The following is a 27,230-nucleotide window of genomic DNA, read 5'->3' as shown; positions in this document are numbered from 1 at the left end:
ACTTTTGATGCTGACGAGTATGCATTTCATCCTGTAGGCACAAGGAAACCATTGGAGGACTTCAGCTGGAGATGATCATGTTTCACTAGAAAAATACATTAGTGACAGTATAAAATAATATTAGTGCGGTACAGGAATAGAAGTTTAATGTAGCTATCTAGTTGACATAGAATGACTGTCAAAACGAATCCTTTAAGGGAAATAGTCAGGTAGTAGCGTTTGCAGATTTTGGTCACTGTTTGAAATATGGTGCTGAAGGAAGAAAAGAATTTAAATGTTTTAGATCAATGTTATTGAATAGGAGAAGGGAGAGTTTCAAAAGGAAAGGAGGAATCGATTGTGTCAAATGTTAAGGAGCTGTCAAATAAAATGAGAACTGGAGGAATTAATTAGACTTTGGAACTAGGTTATACACATTCATAGCGAATGTTGTGTCAGAATGAAGGTCTGGGAGGATTAGTGGCAATTATAGTAATAGTTGTTTGGGGAGATGTCAGAATATGAAAAGACTTTCATATCCTACATTTCTGATGAATCATAATGATGACTAAAAACAGACAAAAAGGAGGAATTCAAAAAAGCAAGGAAATAAATTGTGTTTGTATTTACAGCACAGGAGTTATGAGAGATTAATTGTCTTTTATGTTAAAACTAGTATGGACCAAAATTGGGTCAATGTAGACCGCAACTTATCCTAAACATATAAAAATTGATTTGTATTCTCATTGTGCAACATTTTATCAGAAGCTTTATGAGGGCCACATCACAATTGCATTTTTTTGTTTAAAATTATTTAAAGAAAATTAAAAGATAGTATAATTAAATCTTTGAAGAATTAAAAATATGGGGGATTATGCTTACCATTTTGGTTAATATAGCAATAAAATTATATGCAATGCAAGGGAGGAAAGGTTATTGGGGATACCTGCCTGAGAAATTTCAGTGGCACTGTGAGCTGTGGAGGGGTCAGGAGGAGTGAATGGGAGCAAAGGGTGTGGGCAAAGAGTGTTGATTGCTCTGTAGAACTGGATGCGAAGGCTGCGGAGATACAGGGAGGTAGCTGAACGGTGACACCAAGTGTAGAGAATTGGGGTTTGTGAATCTGTTTTCAATGTGGGAAAGAGCCAGGTGTGCTTACAGCCTGTGCAAAAGGAGCAGAGCAAAGGGGACGTTTCAACATACGGCTGAGAGAGAAGAAGAAATGAAAAAAAGTTCATGCTCCAGAGATTGGGTAGGCAGATGGGATCAAGGTCACAGGTGGAGGCTCTGAAACAAGACAATGGGACATTTCAGCTTCTGGGACTTGAATGAAGAGTGCGTTGAGTTCCTGAGGCTCATCACTCAGAAGGCAGGAAGTTGAAGGCTGTACTTCTTGACAGCTTCAATTTCTTTGTGAAAACAAAACAAAACTAAACTAAACTAAACTAAACTAAACAAGGTCACCAAGAGAGAGAAAAGCTGGAGAGAAGGAGGCGAGGAGGTTGAATTAGCCCTTGAGAAAGTTGAAGAACTCTGTGCAGCTTTCATAAAGATAGGGGAAGCAGAGGTCCCCAACCTCTGGGCCACGTACTGGTACTGGTCCGGGCCTGTTAGGACCTGGCCACACAGCAGGAGGTGAGCTTGAATATAATGCACTTGAGTCATCCAAACCATCCTCCCTACCCCACAACATGGAAAAATTGTCTTCCACGAAACCAAGTCCTTCGCGCAAAAAAGGTTGGGGACGGCTATGGGGAGGATCTGGCCGTGCAAGGATAAAATGTTTGCATCCCTCTCACCCTCGAAGTCGTGCCCTTTGCTCCAGCGCCTTCACCATCCCGGGCTGCGAGCAGGAATTCTTTTGAAAGGAGAAAAAGATCTGGTTTGACAGAAATGGGATCTCCTTCAGTCTTTTGATGCAGATGGAAAATAGAAATTCAGATCTGTTTTCTCTATTTTTATGTACATTTCAACTATTGGGGTACATTTTAATGGTGGAGCATAATGCATTTCAATCAGCTTATTTAGAAAGAATTGTTTTTTAAAAAAATATTTAATTGCCATTTTAGGTGAAGGAGAGAGGTTTAGCTAGGCTTTAGATGACCGATGTACTATTTCTGAACTATCTGCTTCTGAATGTTTCTGATGCTTAAAAGTAAGTGCCCTCTTCTCTCTCCCATTGCTTGTACATGATACGTTGCATCCGGCTAGCTGGATAACAGAATACTTCCTCTTCGTTTTACTACTTCACGGCTGGTCACCATTTTCCTCTGTCTCCACACCAGTGTTTAAATGGCTCTACTTTCTCTATGTGACTTTATACAAGACCCCCAGCACATTCAGGTGAATCTCCTTCATTTTGGAATTCTATTTCCATTGTCTTTCAAAATCTCACTATGTGAGCGGCCTGGGAGTGGTTTAGAGGAAGGGCCAGCAGACGAGGCCTGCCTGCCGGTGCCAGGCCGCTCGCTGCCTGGCTTTTGCGTATATGGCCCACGAGTTGGAGATTACTTTCGCTTCGTTAAATGGTTGAAAAAAATCAAAAGCAGGCTAACATTTCATGATCTGTGAAAATTACACGAAAGTCAAATTTTAGTGTCCATAAATAAGATTTTATTGGGACATTACTCTAATTAATTTATGTGCCATCTAAGGCCGGCTTCTCCTTAGGAGGTCGGAATTGAGTGGTTGCCATTGAGATCTGCGTTGCCCGAGAGCCCTGAAACGTTTTAGGTCAGGCCTTCTACAGAAGAAGTTTTCTGACCTCTGGTTTAGAGGTGGGCACTGGATATCTTATGTCACCCTATGTTAAACCTTCCTTCCTCTTGCTCATTAGTGGACCCTGTCAGGTAGCCAAGGTGGCTCAGAAAGGACTGGGAGATGGAAAGGTCCAATTAAAGGCTTTAATTACACGCAGGACCCTGCGATCAGGAGGCTGAGTCCTGAGGACCACAGCAGCAAGGGAAAGGGTGGGAGGGTTTTCAAGGGTGTGTGGCAGACCCCCAGAGAGGGTGGGTCACCCTGCTGATCTGTCCCAGGTGTCCAAGGTATAGGTGTCTGCAAGACAATGTCCTCTGGTCAGGGATGGCTGACTGGGAAACAGAAAGTCTGGGATATTTATGGGCCTTGCCTCTGAGGAAAGTTCAAGGGAGAGGGGAGGGTTCCCAGCAGGATGCCAGTGGTTATGCCTCAGTTGCTAGTGACAATAGGGATTCCAGTGATTGGGTATTTAGTTAGTGATGCACACCTTTTTTTGTTCCAGCACAGGGGGTAGCTTAGGTCCTCCATGTCCCAGTGCATCCTAACAGACCTACGTTGTTTAAAGGAGCAAAGTTTTGACACTGTATACTTAACTTTTTTGAGAGACTAACGTCTTTGATGAGGTGTGTTGTGGTGTAGATATTGTTTCTGTCATTAATGTGTTCAGTTGATCTTTACTGAATTCTTACTAGGCTGTGGCATATACTGTGAATACAATGCTGGGAAAGAGGAGTAAATATACCCTCATACGGAATATTACTCGGCTCTGGAGTCAAACAGCCACTGTTCAAATTCTGTCCCTGCGACTTCCTTGCTGTGTGAAATCAGGCAAGCTCTTTCAGAGTCTTTACCTGTAAAATGGGATATTACGTGTATTTATCTCAGAGCTCTCATTTGAAAAATGATAAAACAATTTAGGTGATGAGAAGAAACCTTATTCAACACATCATGAAGTGGGCAGTCTCTGTTTTTAAGGGTCCAGAGGCCTGGGAAATGGGTGGAAGGTAGGAAGCTTGGATAGGGTAAAGGTCAGGGAGCAAGGAAAAGAAAACCAGAAAATGAATAAGGAACACGGAACCAAGTATGGAACCCTGAGTTGGCTTGGTGCCCGGGGATGGGCTGATGGGATGTAGCACTGTCAGTGAGACTGGTGCCTTCAGTGCGTGGGCCCACGGAGGAGATCTGTGGTGCCAAACCAAATGCCCACCTGCCTTATTCCATTACTCTTCACTGATAACACCCCACAGTGGGAAACAGTTAGTCCCAAGTTAAATGGGCTTTAAAAACTCAAGTTATTTGTTGATGCTGCCACTGACTCTGGCTTCATAAATGTTAAAATTAGAAAGAAATAGGTGAGAGAAGTGCAAAGGAAGGTATTATTACAGAGTAGAATCAGTGGAAAATCCAGGCAGGATCCTATCTGTTAAGACTTATATCCAGGATAAGAGAACATCATGATGAGGATGCTGTCATTAAAACGGAGAGTCTCTGCCTTTTGCAATGATTAATTCAATTGATTTAAAATGGTGCCCAAGTTCAAGTCTGATTTTGCTTGTGGTATGGCAGCCTCAATTATGCAGGCACTGAGAAAAATATTTAAATCAGTGGGTAACTTTTTGGTTCAAATCTTTCTAATAGCAGCATAGTCACACATTTCACTTTGAGTGAGAAGTCTTTTCTTTGCTGTTTTAGAATGAGTTATTTGTTGTGTTTGGACAATGGAATCAATCAACATAGTGGAGTGCCTAAGGGGAATTCACCTTATAAAGAAAACTTGTAGAAATCTAGGTATGATACACCCTTTGTGATCTTGGCATGCCTTTTTTTGGTGGTGGTGTTATTGTAAGGTGGGACAAAAGACCCGTCTCACAGAGCATTGTCACTGTGTGGGGTATATAGGTGAATATGTGTGAGCTCCTGGCATGTATCAGCATTACCTGCATAGTAGCAGTCATTTTCATATGAGACATGGTTCTCTTTTCCTCAGACTAAAGGCAAAGGTGCAATCACTCTATCAACTTCTTTCATTCAGAATCCTTTATCTTAGAATAATTCTCTCTAACCTATCAATGCAAACTACCACTTAGCTATGTGTTAAAATGGATTTTCAGTAACACTATTCTCTCCTAAAATTTGCTTTTCAGAAGAAAAAGGACTTAGGTCCTTATTAATCCACAGAATGAGAAAATCTATTTAAATGAACAAGAGATAGATCATCTTGGTACTCAGCTGATAGCTTGGCAGAAATTACATTTTCAATTTTTAAAGGTTGTAAGTAGAAAAGGAATGGTGGGTTTTTAGGTGATGGCTTAGTTACTTGGAGTACAACCACATCAGGCCGGAAAACAATGTTACCGACTCAGGTAAGGAGCCCAAGAGAATCAATGGTGATTAACAATAAAGTATGTGACCGTTACCGTTTTACTTTACTGTACAAAACGTGTATTTCACAGGATAGGAATGGGAAGCTGGCTGTAATTCAGCATTTGTATGGATTCATTGTAATGGGTGACTCCTAGGATTGGCCCCAGAGGTGCAACTTGGACAGAGGAGCTTAATGTCAAACACCCAGGAGAGCGAGCAGTCGGCCACGGGAGCTAAGACCGCAGCCTCAGGTGAGAGGCTTAACGTAATTTCACAAATGATTCTGAGCAAATGATAATATAGTTTATCTCTAAGTTTGAAAGCACTTCCTTTTTTCAAGGTTTATATAATTCCCTTTATTTAGGGGAATGCTAAAAATACGTATATCATAATTTTTTCTGAAACAAGTAAGACTTACCACTGAAAATTTATGTGGGATTCAGCCAAACAACAGTGACCAAAACCGACAGGAATCTTTTCCCCTGAGGAACTTAAAATCTTGTGGTCAAAGGGAGACAATTAATACTGATGTGCATGTATGCATGTGTATACATACACATGTATTTAGGCAATCTGCATGTATTTGCATGTCGGTACACATATTTAAAGAGTGATAAAAGAGCATTAAAAAACTAAAGACGGAAGATATGAAGTGGGGTGTGCCGTTTTAAATAGGGTCTAGAAAAACTTCATGGAAAAGGTGGCAGTTGAGCAAAGATTAGAAGACAAGAAGAAAATGCAAGCAGGGATTTCTGAACAATGAGTGTTTCAGGCAGTATGGTCACTGAGTGCGTAGGCCTCGAAGTGGCCACAAACCTGGTGCATCTGGTGAATGTCAAGTTGGCTAGGGTGGCGGAGTGTGTAATAAAAGATGAAGTCAGAAAGGTACATAGTTGGGAAAAGTACTGTATTTTGCAGTGTATAATCCTCATTTTTTTGCCCAGATTTTTGAGGGACAAAATAAGGATGCACATTATTAGGGGTAGTGCCTGAAATACCTTGGATCTGTTCTTTTGCTTGGTAGTTATTTGTTACATGAAATTTCTTGTACCATACCATGTTCAAAAATAAATGCTAAAATTCCTTTATAATACAAAAAAAACCCAAGTAGCTCAATGTAAATAAATAAAAAATTGAATTAAAAAATTAAAACAAATTTTTTTTATTGGAAGTTTGAGCCTAAAGCATGGGTATGCATTATCTGTGACACAATATGGTAGATCTTACAGGGCCTCACAGGTCTCTGCACAGACTTCTACTTTTCCTCAATGACAGTGGGAACCGCTGATCCCCTAAGTGAAATAGGCTAACATGTTTTTAGAAGATCGCCCTGGTTGGTGGTGTGGGCCATTTCTCTAAAGGGCAAAAAGGGGCAGTTAGAGGCTTTTGCTATATTTCAGGTGAGGTATGATGGTGGCTTGGACTTGGGTGGTAGTAATGGAGATGACAAGAGAAAGGTGAACTCTGGATGTATTTTTTAAATAGAACCAACAGGATTTGCTAATAGATGACATGTAAGATAGACATTTTTTTTTCTGAGTCTGTAAAGGGCGGGACTGCTAATTACTGAGGGGAAATCATAGAGAAGCAATAATTAGGATGAGGTCAAGAGTTCAGTTTAAAAGTACTAGTTTTAAACAGTACCCAGTGGAGTTGGTAGTTGGGTACAGGAGTCTGGATTCGTGGACTTTTGAGCCTGCGGGAGAAGCAGATACACACTAGGAGCCTTAGGCACCTGGATGGTATTTAGAGCAGATGAGACCACTGAGGGAATAATGGTTGACAGAGAAAAGGGAAGGTCCAAGGGCCTTTCCCCAGAAGGCCTAAATTTTGGGTAGTGTCCTTCAACTTTGACTGCAACTGGAATTACCTGGAGACATTTAAAGATAGTGATTAAATCACCCCTAAAGGTTGAGGTTTAACCTTGTCAGTGAGGTTGAAGCCTGGGTATCATCACTTTTGCTGTTCATTAGAGGCAAGTTACCAGGTCCAGTCCACACTCAAGGGGAGAGGACACAAGGTCATGAGCATCAGGTGGGGATCACTGAAGACCTCTTTAGAAGCTGTGTACCACAAATAGTTACAAGTTTATTTTAGTGTGTATTTGTAAAAGACTAATATTTTTACTTAAGCTCTAGTGATATAATTTCTTTATAAATAGATCTATTGAATGAAATATGGTCAAAGAAGTATTAACTGAATAATAGAAGTATATATGAATGTAGTAAAACATAAGAGAGAAGTATAAAGTATGTACAGTTGGAAGTGATCTATTTAAGTAAATAACACATTTACTGTGTGTTAACATTATGTCCTATGTCCTATACTTGTATAATGCTCCTTTGGTTGTTATAGTGAAAAGGCTGGTAAGCCACTAGGCTGTACCTATACGCAAGTCTTTGAAAGTATAATTCATAAATATTGTCTAGGTAACATCAAACGTGATATCTGAAAACTGAGAGTGAATGATCTATGTATTAAATTGTTATTTTTCTGAAACTCAGAAATAGTGAGCTGCTCCAGCAGCAATTACAGCAGCCACAGAGTCGCACAGTGAAATCTTCTTCCTTCCCAGGCAGCTTCTAAGTTTGAATATTAATTATCATATGATGTCTGTCCCAAGTAACAGAATGTTATTACATCTTCTTCTTCTTCATTGAAGAAGAATGCTCATGGGAAACTTGATAGAGAAAGTTTGAAATAGATACTTAGGGTCTTTTCCCGTGTTATCATTATCATGACATTTTTCCCAATTTTGGGGGTCATGGAGCTCTGATTATCTTATTCTTCTTCAACAGGACGCCTTCAACAGCACATCATCCCATGAAAACAGATTTAAGACTAAGGACTAAACTAAAACATTTCAGCAGAGCTGCGTGGAAAAATAAGAGCACTAATAAGTACCTATCATTTGTGAAACTTTAATCTTATTTCTTTCACTGGTCTTGGAGCAAAGCTCTTATCAACCCACAGGAAGGTCTTAAACCCAGCATCTTACTTCTACCAATGAGATAACTGAGGAACTAAGAGATGAGATGACATATCCAAGGCTGCACAGTTAATGGATGAAGTGACGTGAACAGGAGTGGCTCCAGCTCTCGCTGAGATCCCTTGGGAGAGACACACCTGCGTTTCCCCGCTTCCCTCCATCAGTCTGATCAGCGACGTGGGTGCACAGTCAGAATCACTGTGAATTCTGCTGGGAAAAAATTATTTCGCTTGATACAGATAACACATATCTTTTCTAACAGTTTGATAAAGTATTAAGTGGCTTATAAAAAACTGTCACTATGTAACATCTCAACAAACTTAGAAAGGTTATCTAGCTTTTGCAGGGAGTGAAATGAGATTTTCTTCAGTCCATTTTATCTTTAAAACATTGTGACTGTTTATTTCACCACACATATAAAGTAAGACATACATACAAAGTAAACTGGGGACTGAATTTGAAGAACCGTAGGTGATGGTTTCCCATTCTTTAAACAGATTTTATTTCACATTTTAAAGCATAAGTGACAATTCATACTGAATGTGAAATAGGCATTTGTATAATAATGTATGATTAGTGGAGAAAGATTACCTTGGAATCCGGGCAATATGCTTAGGTTGGAGTCTCCACTATTTGAAAGGGAAATAACAAAATTTCCGTGGGCTCAAAGCTCCTCAATAAAGGCATCATGACTGGACTGATTCTCGAAGAAATGATAAACCAATGAGTTATCACCAGGCTTACCAAAACGTAGTCATTACCAAAATCGTAGCCGCACAAAATACTTTTGGCTATCATTTAATTATAATTACACTCAACTTTAAAGGCTCCTTTTCGTAAGATGCATTTTTTTCTAATTATTTTTCAATATGCATCTTTCCTTTCTAAACAGGGTGACCATAACATTTATTTTTAATTTTCTTTTTATCCTTTCCTGAGGACATATTTTTTTATTTTTCATTGCTTCCAGAGAGAGGGAGTGAAAGAGGGAGAGAGAGAAACATTGGTGTGAGAGAGAAGCATCAGTTGGTTGCCTTCCTTACATACCTGGACCCTGGATGGTAACATTTGGACCTGGAATCGGGTGAGGGATCAGGGATCAAACCCACAAACTTGGTATGTGCCCTGACCAAGAATAGAACCTGCAACTTTTTAGTCACAGGGCGATGGTCCAACCAACTGAGCCACCCTGGCCGTGCGACCATAAAATGTATCATATACAAGGACAACGGGAATAAACCAGGGCTATTCTAGGTAAGCACCATGTATGATAATCCTATCTCTTGTTATGAAACAACCAGTGAGAATACTGCATGGGGCTGACAAGCTGGGAAATGCGTGGAGTTTATTTTTGATGCCTCTGCTTTGCTTTTCCAAGGACTTTTCATCTTTTCCGAGGCTTTCTCTGTCCTTGCGCTCCAGGCCCTCTTGGATCTCCATCCAGTCCTGCCATCTCTAGGTAATGTTTTGCATGACAATACTGTTCCCTTTTCAGGTGAAAACTGCCAATTACATTGAAAAATAATTAGAAAAAATTGCATGTCTTCTATGCTCCATTTTCAGCTACATATCTAGAAACTGATCCAAAAAACCAATTCACACTATGTATAAATCATAACTTGATACAGAGCAAAACAAAAGTGCACTAAAAAAATCAAACAGTTCTGAATTTGAGCTTTGGCCCCGTACTCTGTAGCTGCGTGGCTCTGGACAAGTTCATAAGCTCTGTAAACTGTTGATTTATCTATACATTTCTGGATGACACTTGTTCATGGGCTTAAAGGAGTATGTTCAGTGAGAATTGGGTGAACTCTGTTTGAAACCCAAATTGGAAAGCTATGAACTTGATCTTCTTCTGTTCTCTCCCCCAGCCTTATGAACCTAAGCCAAGAATACAACACTTTATTCCGTAAAGCAGTTTTCTTTTTCCTGAAGCAACACTCTTCCGGTTTCTTTTGCTCCTTTGCTTGGAACCAGTGGCAAAGGTCTCAGGTACAGAGAGCGAAAAGACTGTGTGATTGTAAAGCTTACATTTTTAAAGACTGATACTTACCTTGGCTGTGGTCAACTACCAGGATGTTACGTTAAATGTCGTAGAATGCTGCCTCACCACTAGATGGAAAAGAATCCCCTAAGGCATTACCTATTTAAGGTGAGGGATTGATTGGATTATGATGGAAAGATAAGAATCCTGTTTTTCCCCTTAAAGGATTCTTCAGAGTGTTTCTTTGGGAGGCTTTTTCATTGTTCCTTCCATTGTCCCAAAGGCATCAAGACACTAGTAAAATCTATAATGTTGTATGAAACATAATTTTTTTTTAAGTTGCCATAGAACCTAAGGGGTCACTGTTACTAAAAACAGGATCTGGAAACACGAACAACACCTGATTTAAAAAGCTTTTTAAAGAATTAAATTAGATAATGCCAGTACCAGGTATATAAATAACTTTTTCTTAAAAAAAGTTATTTACTGATCTTAGAGAGAGAAAAGGAGAGAAGCCTATTTGTTGTTCCACTTATTTATGCATTTATTGGTTGATTCTTTTAAAAAAGTGTTATAATTTTTTATTGCTGACACTATTACAGATGTCCCCCATTATTCCCCTCCACCCAGCCCTCACTCAACCCACCCAGCCTTCACCATATTGTTGTCTGTACCCATGGCTCTGCATTACATGCATATACATATGTTTTGTCTACTCTTTTTCAGTCTGGCCCACTCCTTCTCCCCTCTGAGATCTGTCATTCTCTTCCATGTGTCCATGCCTCTGGTCTTATTTTGTTCATCAGTTTATTTTGTTCATTAGATTATACATGTAAGTGAGATAGAGAAATATCATTGGTTGATTCTTGTATGTGCCCTGATAGGGAATCAAACCTGTAACCTTGGTGTATTAGGACAAAGCTCTAACTAACTGAACTACCCAACCAGGAATTCTTAATGATAATTGTTCTTCTTCTAGCAACTCAGTATTTACTTCTCTGAGTTTGCATTTCAAAAGAAAGATATTGGAAAATAATCTTAAAGTCTTATAATACTTAATTGGGGGGGCACATTTCAAAGGGCCTGACAAGGTTTTGGGGAGATACTTTTGGGCTCAGGGTAGAAAAAAATTGTCTTTTCCTACCAAACCTTTTATTATCAAAAAAATTCAAACACAGAAAAGTTGAATGAATCATATAGTGAAGACCCATAGTCATATCTAGATTACACAATTAATATTTTTTTAATATTTTGCTACTTATTTATTTAATTACATGTCTATCTACCTATCCTTATCTCTGTTTACCCATTAATCTAGCTTGGTTTTTGAATGAATTTCAAAGTCAACTGCAGACTTTGTGCTAGACACTTCAGCAGGTGTATAATGAACTGGTTCTATAATTGTTCGTGTTTCTATTTCAAGGTAAATTTTACATCTTAAGTATACCATTTGGTGAGATTCAAGAAATGCATTCACATGTTTAATCCAGGCTCTTATCAAGATATTGCATATTACCATGGCTCTGGAAAGTTTCCTTCTAAGTTAATACTAGCTTCTACTTCCTCAGATATAATAATTACGATGATTTTTTTGGCCACTTATTAGTTTTGCTTTTTTGGTAGACTACATATGAAGGAATTTGTATGATATGCACTCTTATGTGTCTTCTTTCAACCAGTAGACTGTTTCTGAATTCACTCATGCTGTTGTGAATATCAGTAGTTCAGTCTTCTTTATTGCCAGTAGTAAAGAAGTACCTTTCAGAACCCCTTTACATCTCAAAGGACAGTTTCTTTGTTTGTTCAAGGGCAAGGCCAATGTAAAGAATTTTTTAAAGCAAAATAGGAGAAAAAGTTATAGGCACATTTTATTTATTTATTTATTTATTTTAAAGATTTTACTTTTATTTATATTTAGAGAGAGAGGAAGGGAGGGAGAGAAACATCAATGTGTGGTCGCCTCTCATGTGCCCCCAAGTGGGGACTTGGCCTGCAACCCAGGCATGTGCCCTGATTGGGAACTGAACCAGTGACACTCTGGTTCACAGCCCGTGCTCAATCCACTGAGCTATGCCAGCCAGGGCTATAGGCACATTTTAAACTGGGTTTCCACAGATTAGGATCTGCTATTTCAGGGTATTTTTTCTTAGCTGTCCCTCAGAAATTGAACTTCTCTTTGTCCTTACTACAGTGGGTATCTGCTCCTAAGGTAGAGAACTTTATTTCATGGGGTTCACAATGAACAGAACTTCATTCTCATTTCTCTTTACTCACTGAATATACCTATTATCTATAGACAGCTGTGACAACATGCAGGATGGGGAAGAGGAGAAAACTAAATAGCTGTAACTGTTTGCTTCTATCATTGAAGTGATGTGGTATGTGGTGGGGGCATAGTATCCAGACTGCAAGAGTTTTTCCATTAGTTCCAATTCTAAACCATCAAAAAGATTATGGAAACTTGACAAAGAACACATTTTGTAACTGACAGTCAATGACTATGGCTAAATTTATGGCAGGAGTGAGAAAGGGAAATAAGCAATCGATTACCTACTGTAGTACCAAGGCTATGAAATTTGCTCCAGTTAGACTTACAGCTGCTATTAAAAATATTTGCATATGTGAAAAATGAAAGTTGTTGTGATAATTAATGAATGAAATAAAATAATATTTTCCCATGTATAATGCACACCCACATTTTTGGTCCAAAATTTCAGGGGAAAAAAAATCTATCATTTTAATTTTTCAATTCAATTATTTATTTGTTTATAGTTAGAAACAAAACCATTGTATTCCAGGGCATTATTTTACATACAGATATCACTATCGCTTCCTGGAGTGATACTTATAACGCATAAGTATAAATAAAAGAATTAAAAACATTTGTATAGATACTGAATTAGTACTACCCATGCATAATGTGCACTGTTATTTTTCCCTCACAAATTTGGGCAGATGGTATGCACTATACGCAGCAAAATGTGGTAGAAAGAATATATAATATCTTATTTGTTGAAGCCCATGGAAGCAATATATTTGACCCAATCAAATCAATGCTAGAGCGAATTGCCTACACTTGAAAGCAAAATGCGAGATGAGGGAAGCAATAAAATCCTCCAGGGAGTTGACTTAACCTCTGTAGCAGTTTTATCAAAACTTTTCCCTTATAAATAAAACAAAACAAAACCTCCATTTCCCCACAGCTATGCCTTTTGTTTGCTTGTTTTATTCTCTGTCTCTACCCTGGTGAAGGAGTGTTTTGTTTTATTAAATTTCTGTATTAAAACGAAATGAAAATAAATTACCAGAAAACAGAAATATAAAAATATAATGTGTAAGCATGAAGTTTTTTTTTATTAGTTTAAAGAGATATATTCGATTCCCAGTCAGGGCACATGCCTGGGTTGCAGGCCAATTCCCAGTAGGGGACTCACGAGAGGCAACCATACATTGATATTTCTGGCCTTCTCTCTTTCCTTTCCCCTCTAAAGATAAATAAATAAAGTCTTTAAAAAAAGAGAGAGATAACATTACTCTATCAAATGGTTACAAAAGTGCAGAGGCATATCTCTGGCTTATCTTGTTGTGAACCAGTAGCTAACAGTCATGCACAGCAGTGTGAACAATATTGACTTACCTAAAAACAAGTGTTTTTAAGGTTAATACCCCAGGAAAAAAATGATAAATATGAACAAATCTGTTCTTTAGCATGACATTTGCCTCTCCATTTCTAGCTTCTAAATTGTCTGCTGGTTATTAGTACTTCTCTATTAAAAGCCCATAAAGTGTTTAATTTCATAGTCAGGGTAATATTACATTTAACATTTTATTATAACAAGTTAATATTTTCTTTTTTTAAAATTTTTATTTAACTCTTGTTCAAGTACAGTTGTCTTTCTTGTATTCCCAGCCCTGCCCCCCCCCCAGTGCTCCCCACCTTCCTCCCATCTCCACCCCCCACCTTATTGTCCATGTGTCCTTTATACTTGTTCATGTGAGTCCTTCCCCTTTTCCCCTGTGATTCTCTTAAAGCAGAATTATTAACACAGAGTTATAATCTGAAAAATGATTACTCTCCCCAATAGAACTGTAAAAAGTACCACAATCAACAAATTTGTTGGACATTGTCTTACGGATATGTTAGTTTGATTTTTCAAAATATGAAGTCCACTAGGAAAAGATGGAGGGTGTATTATGCTTCTAATGTCCCCTCTTCCTGCTCACCTCTCTGTAGCTCCATAAACTTTGTTCAGTTTTCTGTCTTTCAGGCTAAAGTGGTCCAGTATATATCATGCCTTTGATGGAATACCAAAGCAGTTGAGGGCTCTCATCATATTTTCACTACTAGACAGAAATAAATCCCTTTATTGTTCTTAAAAGACACTCATCAAAAAAGATAATGTGCAAACACTTTTAAAGCCACGTTAACTTATCTCTAAACCTGCAAAGAGTTATCTTCACAACCATAAGTGTTAAAACAGACGGAAACTCCATCACTTCAAAAAGGCCCAGTTTAGAAACTTAGCTGTTGAGTTCAGAGCTTAGGGCATCCATGCCCACGAATGTCACAGTGCCAATAAAGTTTCATTTCCAATAAATTGTTTCAAAAATGTTACCTTTTTTACAACCGGAACGTTTGTTGTATTTAAGTGGTTATGAAATGAGATTTTGCATGAAGATTAATTTGTTTGTTGCCAGGTCAACCTGCCTAACAAAAAGTGAAAATACCAAAATTTGAATTAGTAGATGAACTAGTTGAGCAGTGAAATAATGGAGGATGCAGCTGCTGTGTTTATGATAGTTTTGTCTGTCTGTGTTTATGATAGTATTGGATGACATCATAAACATTTCATAAATAATGTACATTCCCAGCTTATTTCTTCCTGAAATATAATAAACAATGGTCCTTTTCCAATCACTGCACCCGGCGTGTTTAATGGGCCTCGCCGAGGTAGTAGTGTTTTCAGCAGAAACTCATTAAACTGCAGACATTTCTAGAATTGGATATCATAGCAAAGAAAGACCCTAGAGCAGAGATACCCAGCAAGAAGGAAAAGTTGCAGGGAAAATCACTGGAAACAGGATTCTGACTAGCTGGAAGTCAGTGGACACAGTAATCTTTGAGGGCTCAAGGAAAGTTGTGGTGGGAATAGCCTCATGTGGAGCCATAATGGCTTATTGATTTATTTTGGTTATTGTCTGTCTTTTCCCATTAGAGTGTAAAAGTCCATGAGGACACAGCTTTTTGTCTTTTTCATTTACCACCAGATTCCCACATAGCACATAGTACTTGTTCAGTAGATATTAGTTGAATGAATGAATGAATACCTTGTCCTTCTACACAGGTGGGTGGAAGGGACATCCCTTTCATGTCAGAGACCATGAAACACTGGACTTGAAAAGGACTTGACTATCATAGCTTTTTATACTATATCTCTCCCCAGACACTAGGAGCTTAAGCATTCTTTGTTAACATAAGAAATATCATTTCAGTGGAGAGAGATTATCAGTAGCACTTAAGTAACCAATGGATACACTTGACTCTGTATCTGAGGGGGAAAATTTAAGTGGAATAACACTCTAGTTTTTTGTTTGTTTTTTTTTTAAAGATTTTATTTATTTATTTATCTTTAGAGAGGGAGAGAAACATCAATGTATGGTTGCCTTTCGTGCGTCCCCTGCTGGGAGTTAGCCTGCAAGGAACCAGCCTGCAACCCAGGTATGTGCCCTGACTGGGAATCGAACCGCTATTGTCTGGTCCGCAGGCCCGCGCTCAATCCACTGAGCTATGCCAGCCAGGGCTAGTTTTTTGTTTGTTTATTTGTTTTGTTTAGGCTTTTATTTTGGTAAACAATGCAGTGCCTCACCAGGAAAAAGTGAATAATAAGAACACATTGATGAGTTCCTCTTGAGAGAACGGGGAGACCGAGTTATTTAGCCTCCCAAATGGCTCTAGACCAAGCAGCTGATGGGTTTAGAGACTAGGAAAAGCCCTTGAAGGTAGTAACAGTGATGCCAGGAGGATCACAGGGTTTTATACAGTTACCAGGGATTTTGACCTTCTGATATTCTTCAGCCACAGCCATTGCTGAAGGAAGCTGTTAGGAAAAGGGGAGTAAAAGGCAAGTCTTGTCCGGACATCCTCTGTTTACCTGTATTTTCCAGCAACTTGACAATTGTTCCCTAATTGTTTTCAATTTTGTTTTTGCTTTAATTCTCCACCCCCATTAAATCTCCATCAGTAGTGGCATTGTTTTGGGGGTATGAGTTGGTAAGTGGTTGTGAGGTCCTTCAAGTTGAGATTTAAGTCTTAGACTCTATCTTGTCATCTGCCCAAACCTGAAAAAGAAGTAGCACACACACAAAAAACAACTGTTTAACTTTCTAGTTTCTGAATGAGATGAAATGTACAATGGAGCTTGCCCATGACTAAGGGACCATATTTAATGACTGACAGGCCAAAAGTTTAGATTTCCCTAAGTGGGATTTCAGGTTTAAAGGATAAAACCACTGGGGGTAGAAATATGGATATGATGACACTACCATGAATTTAGGTATTTGTCCTATTTAATTATTTCATGTTTAATATCAAGTATGCATGTTAGTTTTTAACTATCTATAATTCTATATATCTCTGTAGGCCAATTTCAAATAATTTCCCGAACACATACACAGAAAAATAAATGTACCCCTTCCCCTAAGAAAAAGATAAATAGTCTCAATCAAATTAATAAAATTTCATTTGCACATTAAATTCCTATTGTTCATTAAGGAGCCTGGCCACAAATCTTAATCCATATTCATTCATTAAAAAAAAACTAGTGTTATAATAGTTTTGGGTTATAGTAATGGATTGTAAGTAAAGCAAAAAAGAGCTACTTTAAAATGCTCAGTCTTTCCATCTAAAATGAATGAATGAATAATTCCTCCCTTTCCCCTTCCTCCCTCCCCCCCACTCTGTTTTCTGTCATTTTTCTGCTCTTCTGTTACACATCTGAATTAGTGTTTGTAGTTTTCTTCATAAGGGTTTATATTTTTGTTGTGATTGACATCTCTTTCATTATAGTTTCTCTTTAATTGTTTTTGCATGAGGAAGATATTGATTTTTTGCATAAATGTCTTGTGCCCACTTTCTGGGCATACTCCAAGAACTCTTCTTATTTTTAATATGTTCTCTTGGAATCTTTATATAAAAATTATATTGCATACCCCTAACAATAATTTTGATGAATTTCTTATGCAAAGTCATTTTGCCTTGCCCTGCGGTTTTTGAGTTGTAAGCATGTGATTCATTAATGGCTAACTGTGTGTTGCTACCTGGGAATTTAGATCTCGTGGTAGCCAAGCAAAGGGAGAGGCTGGGGAGAGCGATTACTTGTAGCTGCAGCGTCCTTGAGAACCCGGTGCTGCAATGATGAGTGTCTGGTGGCATTGGGGCCTTCCAAACAGCATTAGGGTGGAAGAAGGATCTGGGCTTCCTCCTCCTTTTCCTAGTTTTCTTCCAAGCGCAGTTCCCCAGCTTCCCAGTGGATTCTGTGAACTCTCCAGTAGTTTTCCAGTTAGTTCCTTTCCATGTGAAGTAACCAAATTTAGTTTAGTTGTCTGCAACACAAAATCCTGTCTGGGATGGAAATTGGGGTGGAATACAGAGATGCGATACAGCTGGAGTTTTGGCAATAATAATGAAATTTGGGTCAGCAAAGGATGTTTGGATTTGCTCAGTGGTAGAAAATAGATTAGAATGACCGGTCAGAAAAGATTAGAGGGGGCTTTAGACTAAGAATCTTAAACTAAGAAAATAGCGTATGGGCTTTATGAGCATATGGTGATTTTCCATAAAAGTCTGAGTTCAAAAAAAAAAAAAACAAACAAAAGTAGTTTTAACGCACCACAAAAATGGAACTTTTCTAAACGTAATTTCAGTGTAAATGGAGAATAATTTAATGGGTCAAATACCTACGTTGGACCCTGCAGGACTACCTGTGCAGAGCGTGTTGGGTTGGAGATTAGTGCTGCCCATGGGTGAGCACCCCTACCTTCCTTTAAATGAGTGGGGGTGAAGAGACTAGAGGAAGTGAGTTTCTCTGGACAGGGTACCTGTGTGCTGAGTGTCCACCTGTCCCCTAGCATGGAGGAGAGCTAGAAACTATGTCCTGGGAACTGCAGTCTGCGGTCGCAGCAGGAGGAGTTTGAAGAAGTCCTCCTCAGATGAGACATGGACCGCACCGAAACAGGACCCGTGCCTCCAGCACAGTCCTCCAGCAGCCGTGAGCTACCACTCTGCTCATCCCTGATTACCGTTTGGTCTGGCCCTGGCTCTTGGGCTATCAGTCAGAACAGCAAGGAATGGAAAAGGAGGTAAACTGAATAGAGAAGCAAAGAAGCCCCCACTCTGCATTGCAGGTTTTAATCTGATTCAGACCCTATCAGGGGCTCAGGGAGAGGGGAAGAGAGGGGGAGATTTTTAAAACAATTGTATTGGACCAGATTGAGACTGTTTATGACCAAAAAGGCCTAGAACATTTTGGAGATCACTTATAAATTGTGACCGACAGAGGGAAAAAATTAGTTCATGAGCATGTTTGAAGGTAGAAGAGAAGAGGGAATAAAGCCATTTTCTGCTTGTCTCTTATGGAGTCCAGCTGATTCAGTAAAATATTTACATGTTTTTTATGAAGAGGAGAGTAAGAAAATTAGATAGGGTGTAATAACAGCCAGCTAGGAGTGGGTTTTTCAAAGCCCTAAAACTGGTTACGGAGACAGAAAGAAATGGACAGATGTGAGGCGTTTGAAGGACACATCATTTTTTGTTTTTGATGAGTCACTGGATTGAACAAAAAGATAGAAGATTAAAAGATTAGTTTGGTGTTTCAAGCCTGAAATACTGGTGGGACTATTTACAGAAACAGAGTAATCAGAAGGGGCTCATTATTGGGAAAGGAAGAAATAAAAGGGAAAAAGGGAAACTGTTGTGGAAAGTGAGACCAAATAATAAAAAGGGAAACGTGCAGCGGTCTTTGGAAAATTGAACAAAAAACTGCAGGTCTTTGCGAAGATAGTAGAAAAAGGAAATAGTTCACCACAAAACTTGTGTCATCTCTAACACTGGCTTACGTACTACCACCACCACTACTACTAGTAAACATTATGATTATTTATGTCATTGGTGTTTAGGGGAATAATTACAGAATTGCTGAGACTTACTGTATACTGTGAACTGTGGAAGTGCTTTAAATGCATCACCTCATTTAATTCATAGAAGAACATTCTTAGATTTATAATACTGTTGTACTTCTTTTATAGAAAAGGAATAAGAGACACATTGAGTTTAAGGAACTTGCTGAAGTCATTCATTTATCATCAATGACAGATCCTGGCCCCGATGATATCCCAAAGAAATTGTCAGGTATGGAAATGAGCAGTTTCCCAAAGAAATCATCAGACAAAGAAATAACCACCCACGCAGAGATTGTTCAAGATGCAACAACAGTCAGAATTTTCAACCCTTACACTCTGTTTGTTTTTGTTGTTTGACATTTGAAATTTTCTTTTTTTTAAATTTTTNATTCATTTATCATCAATGACAGATCCTGGCCCCGATGATATCCCAAAGAAATTGTCAGGTATGGAAATGAGCAGTTTCCCAAAGAAATCATCAGACAAAGAAATAACCACCCACGCAGAGATTGTTCAAGATGCAACAACAGTCAGAATTTTCTACCCTTACACTCTGTTTGTTTTTGTTGTTTGACATTTGAAATTTTCTTTTTTTTTAAATTTTTTTTATTTAACTTTTGTTCAAGTACAGTTTTCTGTTTTATATTCCCAGCCCTCCCCCACCAGTACTCCCCACCCCCCTCCCATCTCCGCCCTCCATCTTAGTTATTGTCCATGTGTCCTTCATACTTATTCATGTGAGTCCATCCCCTTTTACTCTGTGCTTCTCTCCCCTCTACCCTCTGGACCCTGTCAGCACGTTCTGTCTTTCAGTGTCTTTGGTTACTTTTTTTTTTTTAAAGATTTTATTAATTTATTTATTTTTAGAGGGGAAGGAGAGAGGGAGAGAAACATCAATGTATGGTTGCCTTTTGTGCGTCCCCTGCTGGTAGTTAGCCTGCAAGGAACCGGCCTGCAACCCAGGTATGTGCCCTGACTGGGAATCGAACCGCGATTGTCTGGTTCGCAGGCCCGCGCTCAATCCACTGAGCTACGCCAGCCAGGGCTTGGCTACATTTTGCTTGCTTGTTTGTTTTGTTGTTTAGATTCCTGTTAAAGGTGATATCATATGGTATTTGTCTTTCACTGCCTGGCTTATTTCGCTCAGCATAATGCTTTCCAGTTCCATCCATGATGTTGCAAAGGGTAGGAGCTCCATCGAAATTTTCTTTTTATTTCTTGATTTTAAAAATAATATAATTGTGATTTTGTATTTTTTTCATATTATTTTTTCATACTATTCTTTTAAATTTGTCTATTTTTAAGAAAAACTTTTCAGAATTTTTGATAGCTTTAATTTTATAGTTATTGCAGATAGTACAGAGAGCTCCTATACATGCACCCATCTTCCCCTTTTATTAATTTCATGCATTTTATGGTACATTTCCTACAATTAATGAACCCATATCAACACCTTATTATAAGCTGGAGCCCATACTTTATTCAGATTTCCTTATTTCTTCCCTAACATCCTTTTTTTCTCTTTAGGACTCTACCATATGATTTACAATTAGTTGTTATGTTTCCTTGGGATCCTTAATTTAGACTGTGACAATTTTTCAGACAATCCTTGTTGTTGATGACCTTGACAGTTTGGAGGAGTACCAGATAGGTGTTTTTTTGAGTGTTTCTCCGTTGGGCTTCTCTGACATTTATGGTTTGACTGGGGTTACAGTTTCCTGGGGAGAAGAACATAGAGGTAAAGTGACATCCTCACCATATCACAATAAGAGTCCATCCTGTCTGCACGATGTCACCGTTGGTGCTGATCATCTGGCCGAGGCAGTGTTTGCCAGGGTTCTCCATTGTAAAGCTACCCTTTTATTTACCACGTCCTGTAGAGCCCCCTCTGGAAGAATGGGGCACAGAGTAGTTCACACTGAAGCAGTAGGAAGTTATGCTCCCTCCCCTCCTTGAAGCAGGGTATCTGCTTAAAGGTTTTGTAGTTCTCTTGCATCAGAAATTTGTCTTTTCTTCCCCAGTTATTTATATATTTGATTACTTAATTAGATCAGTGTGAACTCATGAATATTCATTCCTTTGGATTGTATTCCAGTACTATTTTCTTTATTTGTTTGCCTAAGTTATTCTAGCTTTGGCTACTGGGAACTCTTTCAGTTGGTTTATGCATCCCTTTGACATACCTCTGCCGTTGTGGGATTCTTTCTGAGCACTTTCTTACGTGTCTGTCTCCAGAATTATCTTGTGTATTTTCTGCTGTAGTCTTAGAATCAGCCATTTTTCTAAGGCTTCCTTATCCCTTTTATTAGATACAAGTCCTGGGAGTCAATATCTGGACACTAGGTGTGTTCATTGTTCCTTGGATATCATTATTTGTATACCCTCTCACTACTAGAGCAAGGAGATATGTGTGTGCAAACTAACCCATGTATATACCCATATCTATAGCTATATGCAACCATTTATATTTATATTAAGCTAAGCCTAAGTCTATGGTGACATCTCCAACTCTAATCCAGTACCACGATGATCATTTTAGTCTCTTGCCATTGCTTACCTGTAATCTCCCACTCCAACCATGGGAAACCTGGCCCTACTATTTGTCATCCATGTATTGCACGTACTGCATTTTCAGACCATAAGAAGTACCTAGGTTTTAGAGGAGGAAAATAGAAAAAGTTTGGAGCAAAAAGTGTGGTAAAATATTTAATAGCATAAATAACATAATATTTTACCAATGTAAATGTAAACAGAACTCAACAGCAGCATTAACAACCATTATTCCTCCAAAATTTGGGGGAGGGGTACGTCTTTATAGTTTGAAAAACACAGTAATTTTTTGATTCCAGTATACATGGATAGTGGTTTCAGTGATTAACCCACAACCTTGAATGAAACAACTCTGTCCACAAGAGTATAGTGCTTGAGAATGGCTTTGTTTGCTTTTAGTCTTATAAAATTCACTCATTTCCAGTTCCTTAGGTCAGCACCTAATTCTCCCACTCCAGTGACGTTTCATACGCTTGCAATACACTTAGATTCTTTTATCATATTCTGCATTTGTCAACCTCTCACTAAAAATCCTTTGTGCTTAACCTGTTCCACCCTCCTCAGTGTCTTTTGTTTTTTATATCAGTCATCTCAATTCTTTTAAAAAATCGAACACTCACAATTTATCTTTATATGAGGCTGTGTATGTATTCTACATGCATGCATATGTATGTATGAGGTCTGTCTGGAAAAGTCCAGCCAGACTTTGTTAATTTTGTTAATATAGTGAGAATGATTTGGCCGACATCGATGTAACCTGGTATCCAAGGAGGGTGGACTAGAATGCACATGTGTGAACAATGATGCTGTCACTGTGCTGTTAGTGGGGGTGGTAGACGCTGTGGAGTAAGCGTGTGTACTGTGTGGTCATCCTATTCAAAGTGACTGAGCAAGTAAAACAATGCATCTGCATGAAAGTTTGCATTAAGCTTCAACATTCGTCTGTGGAAACTATTCAGATAATTCAGAAGGCTCTTAGGGATGATGCAATGAGTGCAGTGCAGATACAAGTGTGGTCACTTCAAAGATAGTTGAGAATCTGTTGAAAATGATCAGTGTTCTGGAAGGGCTGCAATAAGCAGAACACCTGAGAATGTTGAATGTGTATGGGCTGCAATCAACAAAGACTGGTGGCTGACAACGTGAATACTAGACCCTGATCTGGGGATTTTCCAAAAGCTACTGTGTCTGAAATTTTGATGCAGGATCTTGTCATGAAACATGTTGTGGCAAAATTCATTCCACAGTTTCTGCTACCAGAGCAGAAGGAACATTGTGCTGCAGTTGCTAATGACTTGATTAAAACCACAGCAAATGTATTAGATTTCTTCATGGTCATAACCAGAAATGAATTGTGGGTCTACAGCTATGATCTGGAAACAAAGGCCTAGTCGTCCCAGTGGAAGTTACCTGGTTCTCCACACCCAAAGAAGGCACAGCAAAGTTGCATCAAGATCAAGACCATATTAACTATGTGTTTTGATTGGGAAGATATTGTTCATCCTGAGTATGACCTTCCAGGCCAGACAATTAATAGAGATCACTACCTCAATGCTCTCTGTCAGTTGAGAGGTGCAATATAATGAAATTGGCTGCAGCTATGGGCAACTGGTGATTGGCAGCTTCATCATGACAATGCTCACGCATCATGTCTTGTGCAGAGTTTTTTGTGAAATCTCAAATCATCCAGGTAATTCAGCCTCCCTACAGTCCAGGATTTGACTTCCTGTTACTTCTGGCTTTTCTCAAAACTAAAATTACTTTTGAAAAGGAGGAGATTTCAGACCATCGATGAGATTCAGGAAAATATGACGGGCAGCTAATGGTGATTCCAACAGTTTTGCGGAGTGTTTTTTGACCAGGGGAAGAGAAAATGGGGGAACTGTGTGAGGTCCCAAGGTGCCTATTTTGAAGGCAACTGAGGCATCATTGTCTTATGTGCACTGTTTCTTGTATCTTGTATCTTTTTCAGTAAATGTCTCTATTTTTCATATTACATGGTTGGATACAATTAATGAATTACATCTTTTATAATGTAGGAATCACTTTAACTTCATTGCTAATGATGATTGGAAAGTAATAATCCTACTTAGACAGTTACCAAAGTGTCAAGAATATTGGTACCCTCATTATATGATGAGGCATGTTTGTGTACTTAACTGCACTAGGATACTGCATTACCTAAACCTGGGTATGACAGATCTGGTGAAAAATTGTTAGAAAAGTTTGATGACACCGCTTTTTTTGTTCCAGGGGATCGGTGATGAATCAGAGAAAACCAGTATCAAACACATCTACTGTGCTTCATGTTCCCCAAAAGCCTTCATTCTCACATTTACTACATATTTATCAACGATTATCTAATTGACCTCAGATATTATAAGTGAGACCCTTATAATAAAGGTAGGCATGCCAAGAACATGATCAATTTGCAACAGATAGAAAGTTGAACTAGAGGGCACATGGAACTAATTCAGGGTCTATCAAGAAATCACTAAAATAATGCTCAAAATTGACCAATTTTCCAAAATTGGTCTCCGAACCTTGTATACTGCTTATGGAAGACAAATATTCTGTACCTATTATTTTTAAAATTTTGTTATTTATTAATTTTTTTGAGAGAGAGGAAGGTAGGGAGAAAGATAAGGGGGGAAACATTGATGTGACAGAAAGCCATCCATCAGCTGCCTCTCCTGTGTGCCTGGACTGGGGACTGAACCCACAACCAAGGTATGTGCCCTGACTGGGGATTGAACTGGCAAACTGATGCTCTATGGCTTGGCGCCCAACCAGCAGAGCTATGCTGGTCTGGACTGCATCTTGTATTCTTTAAAAAATCAGGATAAACCTAAATACCTTGGACATGTATTTAGCACCAGTTTTCCTATCTTTAGGAAGAAGCTACAGCGAAGCTTGCTAAAGTTTATGAGAAGTTCACAGGAGACTTATGAGAAGTTCAAACTTATGAGAAGTTCACAGGAGACTTACAGAAGTGTTCTGGGCTATAATACTTCCTCAGTATTGGACACCGACGAGAAGAGTGTTATATTGAATACTGAGAAGCTGCATTTACTTTTGGTTCTGCCACTTTGGGGATAGTCATTTAATGTTCTAGTTTTCTTACCATTGAAACTAAATAATATTACCTAGTTCATAGGAAAAGTTACATTTTTATTCGTTCAGTCAATGGATATTTGTTGAATGCCTACTATATGCCAGATGTTGTTATCAGCCCTGGAAATGCAGAATGGATCAAAAAAGTCAGGTTTGTATTTGTATAAAACTTATATCTTATGAGAAAGTAAGCACTGTACACTCAATTGCCATTGTGGGAAATGTTATATAGAACACATATATAGCATATTATGTGTTTTATGTTGTAAGCAACATGATTTAACATATAGACAGCATGTAGCAAAATCTTTCACATTATTGGTGCTCAAAAAAATGTCAGTGTCATCTATTTCTGTTTTTCAGGTGTTTAATGTATTGAGTTTGCATTTATTGAGCATCTTCTTTGTGGAAATGAGATGTGTATGAGCAGGAACCACAGGCTATGTTTTCCATTTCTCCCAATGCTGATTATTGTACGTTTATTTCATGAGGTGGTAGGCAGTGTTATGTTGTTCAGGCTCCGTAGCAGTGTTAATCCGGTAAAATTAAATTGAAGACTGTGTAGTAAATAACACAGGAAGTGGCCGTAAAATTAGATTGAGAGCAATCTGCCATGGCCTTTACTACCTCCTATGGTTGCAAATTGCACATTCTTTGGTTCACAGGCCTGTGCTCAATCCACTGAGCTGCACCAGCCAGGGCCTGCACATTCTATTAAGCACTAGCCTGGAGGGAATGCAAAAATAATCCAGATCCGGTTCTTGCCCTTCAAGCTATGGAATAAAACATGCACATAAATGATCATGGCTTGAAAGAAGTTGCAAAAGACAAGGATGGGTGTGCCGTGGGGAAGTACTGAATGCAGAGTAAATATGGAACCAGGGCCAAGTTAAGTTTCCAAACCGGAGCCCTGGTATTGTAGGTCAACTGCTTTTTTCAGAGCTCAGTCCCTATGGTGTGGTTGATTGTGGAGTACTGCAAGTAAGGGGGTGGGAAAACATGCTGCAAAGAAGTGCAGCATTAAACTTTTATTAAAATTTACATATTAGAATACTTAAAACATTTAAATCATCCTCATGAAATATTTATAAAGCTGATAGTTTTGACTTTTTGTTTTAAAAATTATGAAATAGTTATAGAAAATTATGTTAATTTTTTTCTTTTTTTGTCACATTTATTGGGGTAAAACAGTTAATAATATTATATGTTTCAAGTGTAAAGTCCCATAGAACATCTGAATATTGCATTGTGTGCTCATCACCCATAGTCTGGTCTACTTCAGTCACCATGTCTTTGACTCCCTTTACCCTCTTCATCCTCCAACCGCCCCTTCTCCCCTCTGGCAACCTTCACACAGTCATCTGTGTCTAAGAATTTGTTTATTTGTTTTGTTTGTTCCTTTTTTACCTTCTTGCCTGAGGACATTTTTTTCATTGCTTTTTGAGGGAGAAGAAGGGAGAATGGAAGGGAGAGAAACATAGATGCCAGCAAGAATCACTAGTTGCTTGCCTCCTGTAGCTCCTGGACCAGGGATGATATGCACCTCAATTGGGAACTGAACCCGCAACCTAAGTATATGCTCTGACTGGGAATCAAACTTGCAACCTTTTGGTTATGGGATGATGCTTCAACCAGATGAGCCACAGAAGCCAGGGCCCTTTGTTGCTTTCTGTGTTATATTCCACATATGAGTGCAATCATATGGTTGTTGTCTTTTTCTGTCTGAGTTATTTCATGTAGCCTGGTAATCTCAAGATCCATGCATATTTTCACAATGGTAGTGTTTTATTCTTTCTTATGGCTGAGTAGTAACCCATTGTATATGTGCACCACACCTCTGTTTAATCATTCACTGAAGGGCATTTAGGCTGTTTCTATGACTTGGCCACCATGAATAATGCCACAATGAGCATAGGGGTGCATGCATCTCTACAAAAACTGTTTCCAAATATTCTGGTCGATACCCAGAAGAGGGAAACTGAATCATATGGTGGCTCTATTCTCAATGTTTGGAGGAACCTCCAGACTGTTTTCACAGTGGCCACACCAGTTTACATTCCTACCAGACATCTATGATGATTCCTTTGTCTCTATATTCTCCTCAACACTTGTTATTTCTTACCTTATTGCTACTAGCCATTTTAACAGGTATGAGGTCATATCTCATTGTGGTTTTTTAAAAAGATTTTATTTATTTATCTTTAGAAGGGAAGGGAAGGAGAGAGGGAGAGAAATATCAATGTATGGTTGCTTCTTGTGTGTCCCCTGCTGGGAACTGGCCCGCAACCCAGGCACGTGCCCTGACTGGGAATC

The 27,230-nt window shown here is 38.7% G+C and overlaps 1 pseudogene; it reads left to right on the top strand.

Annotated features, from left to right (window-relative positions):
- The first annotated feature begins 18,291 nt into the window (after positions 1-18,291).
- Positions 18,292-27,230, top strand: part of LOC119000930 (60S ribosomal protein L36-like) — an 84,521-nt pseudogene continuing 75,582 nt past the window's right edge.

The sequence above is a fragment of the Sturnira hondurensis genome, unplaced genomic scaffold (assembly GCF_014824575.4).
Source record: "Sturnira hondurensis isolate 20B ecotype Veracruz unplaced genomic scaffold, ASM1482457v3 Scaffold0016462, whole genome shotgun sequence".
Lineage (NCBI taxonomy): Eukaryota > Metazoa > Chordata > Mammalia > Chiroptera > Phyllostomidae > Sturnira > Sturnira hondurensis.
Note: the sequence above shows the minus strand (reverse complement) of the source record. Positions and strands in the feature narration are given on the sequence as shown.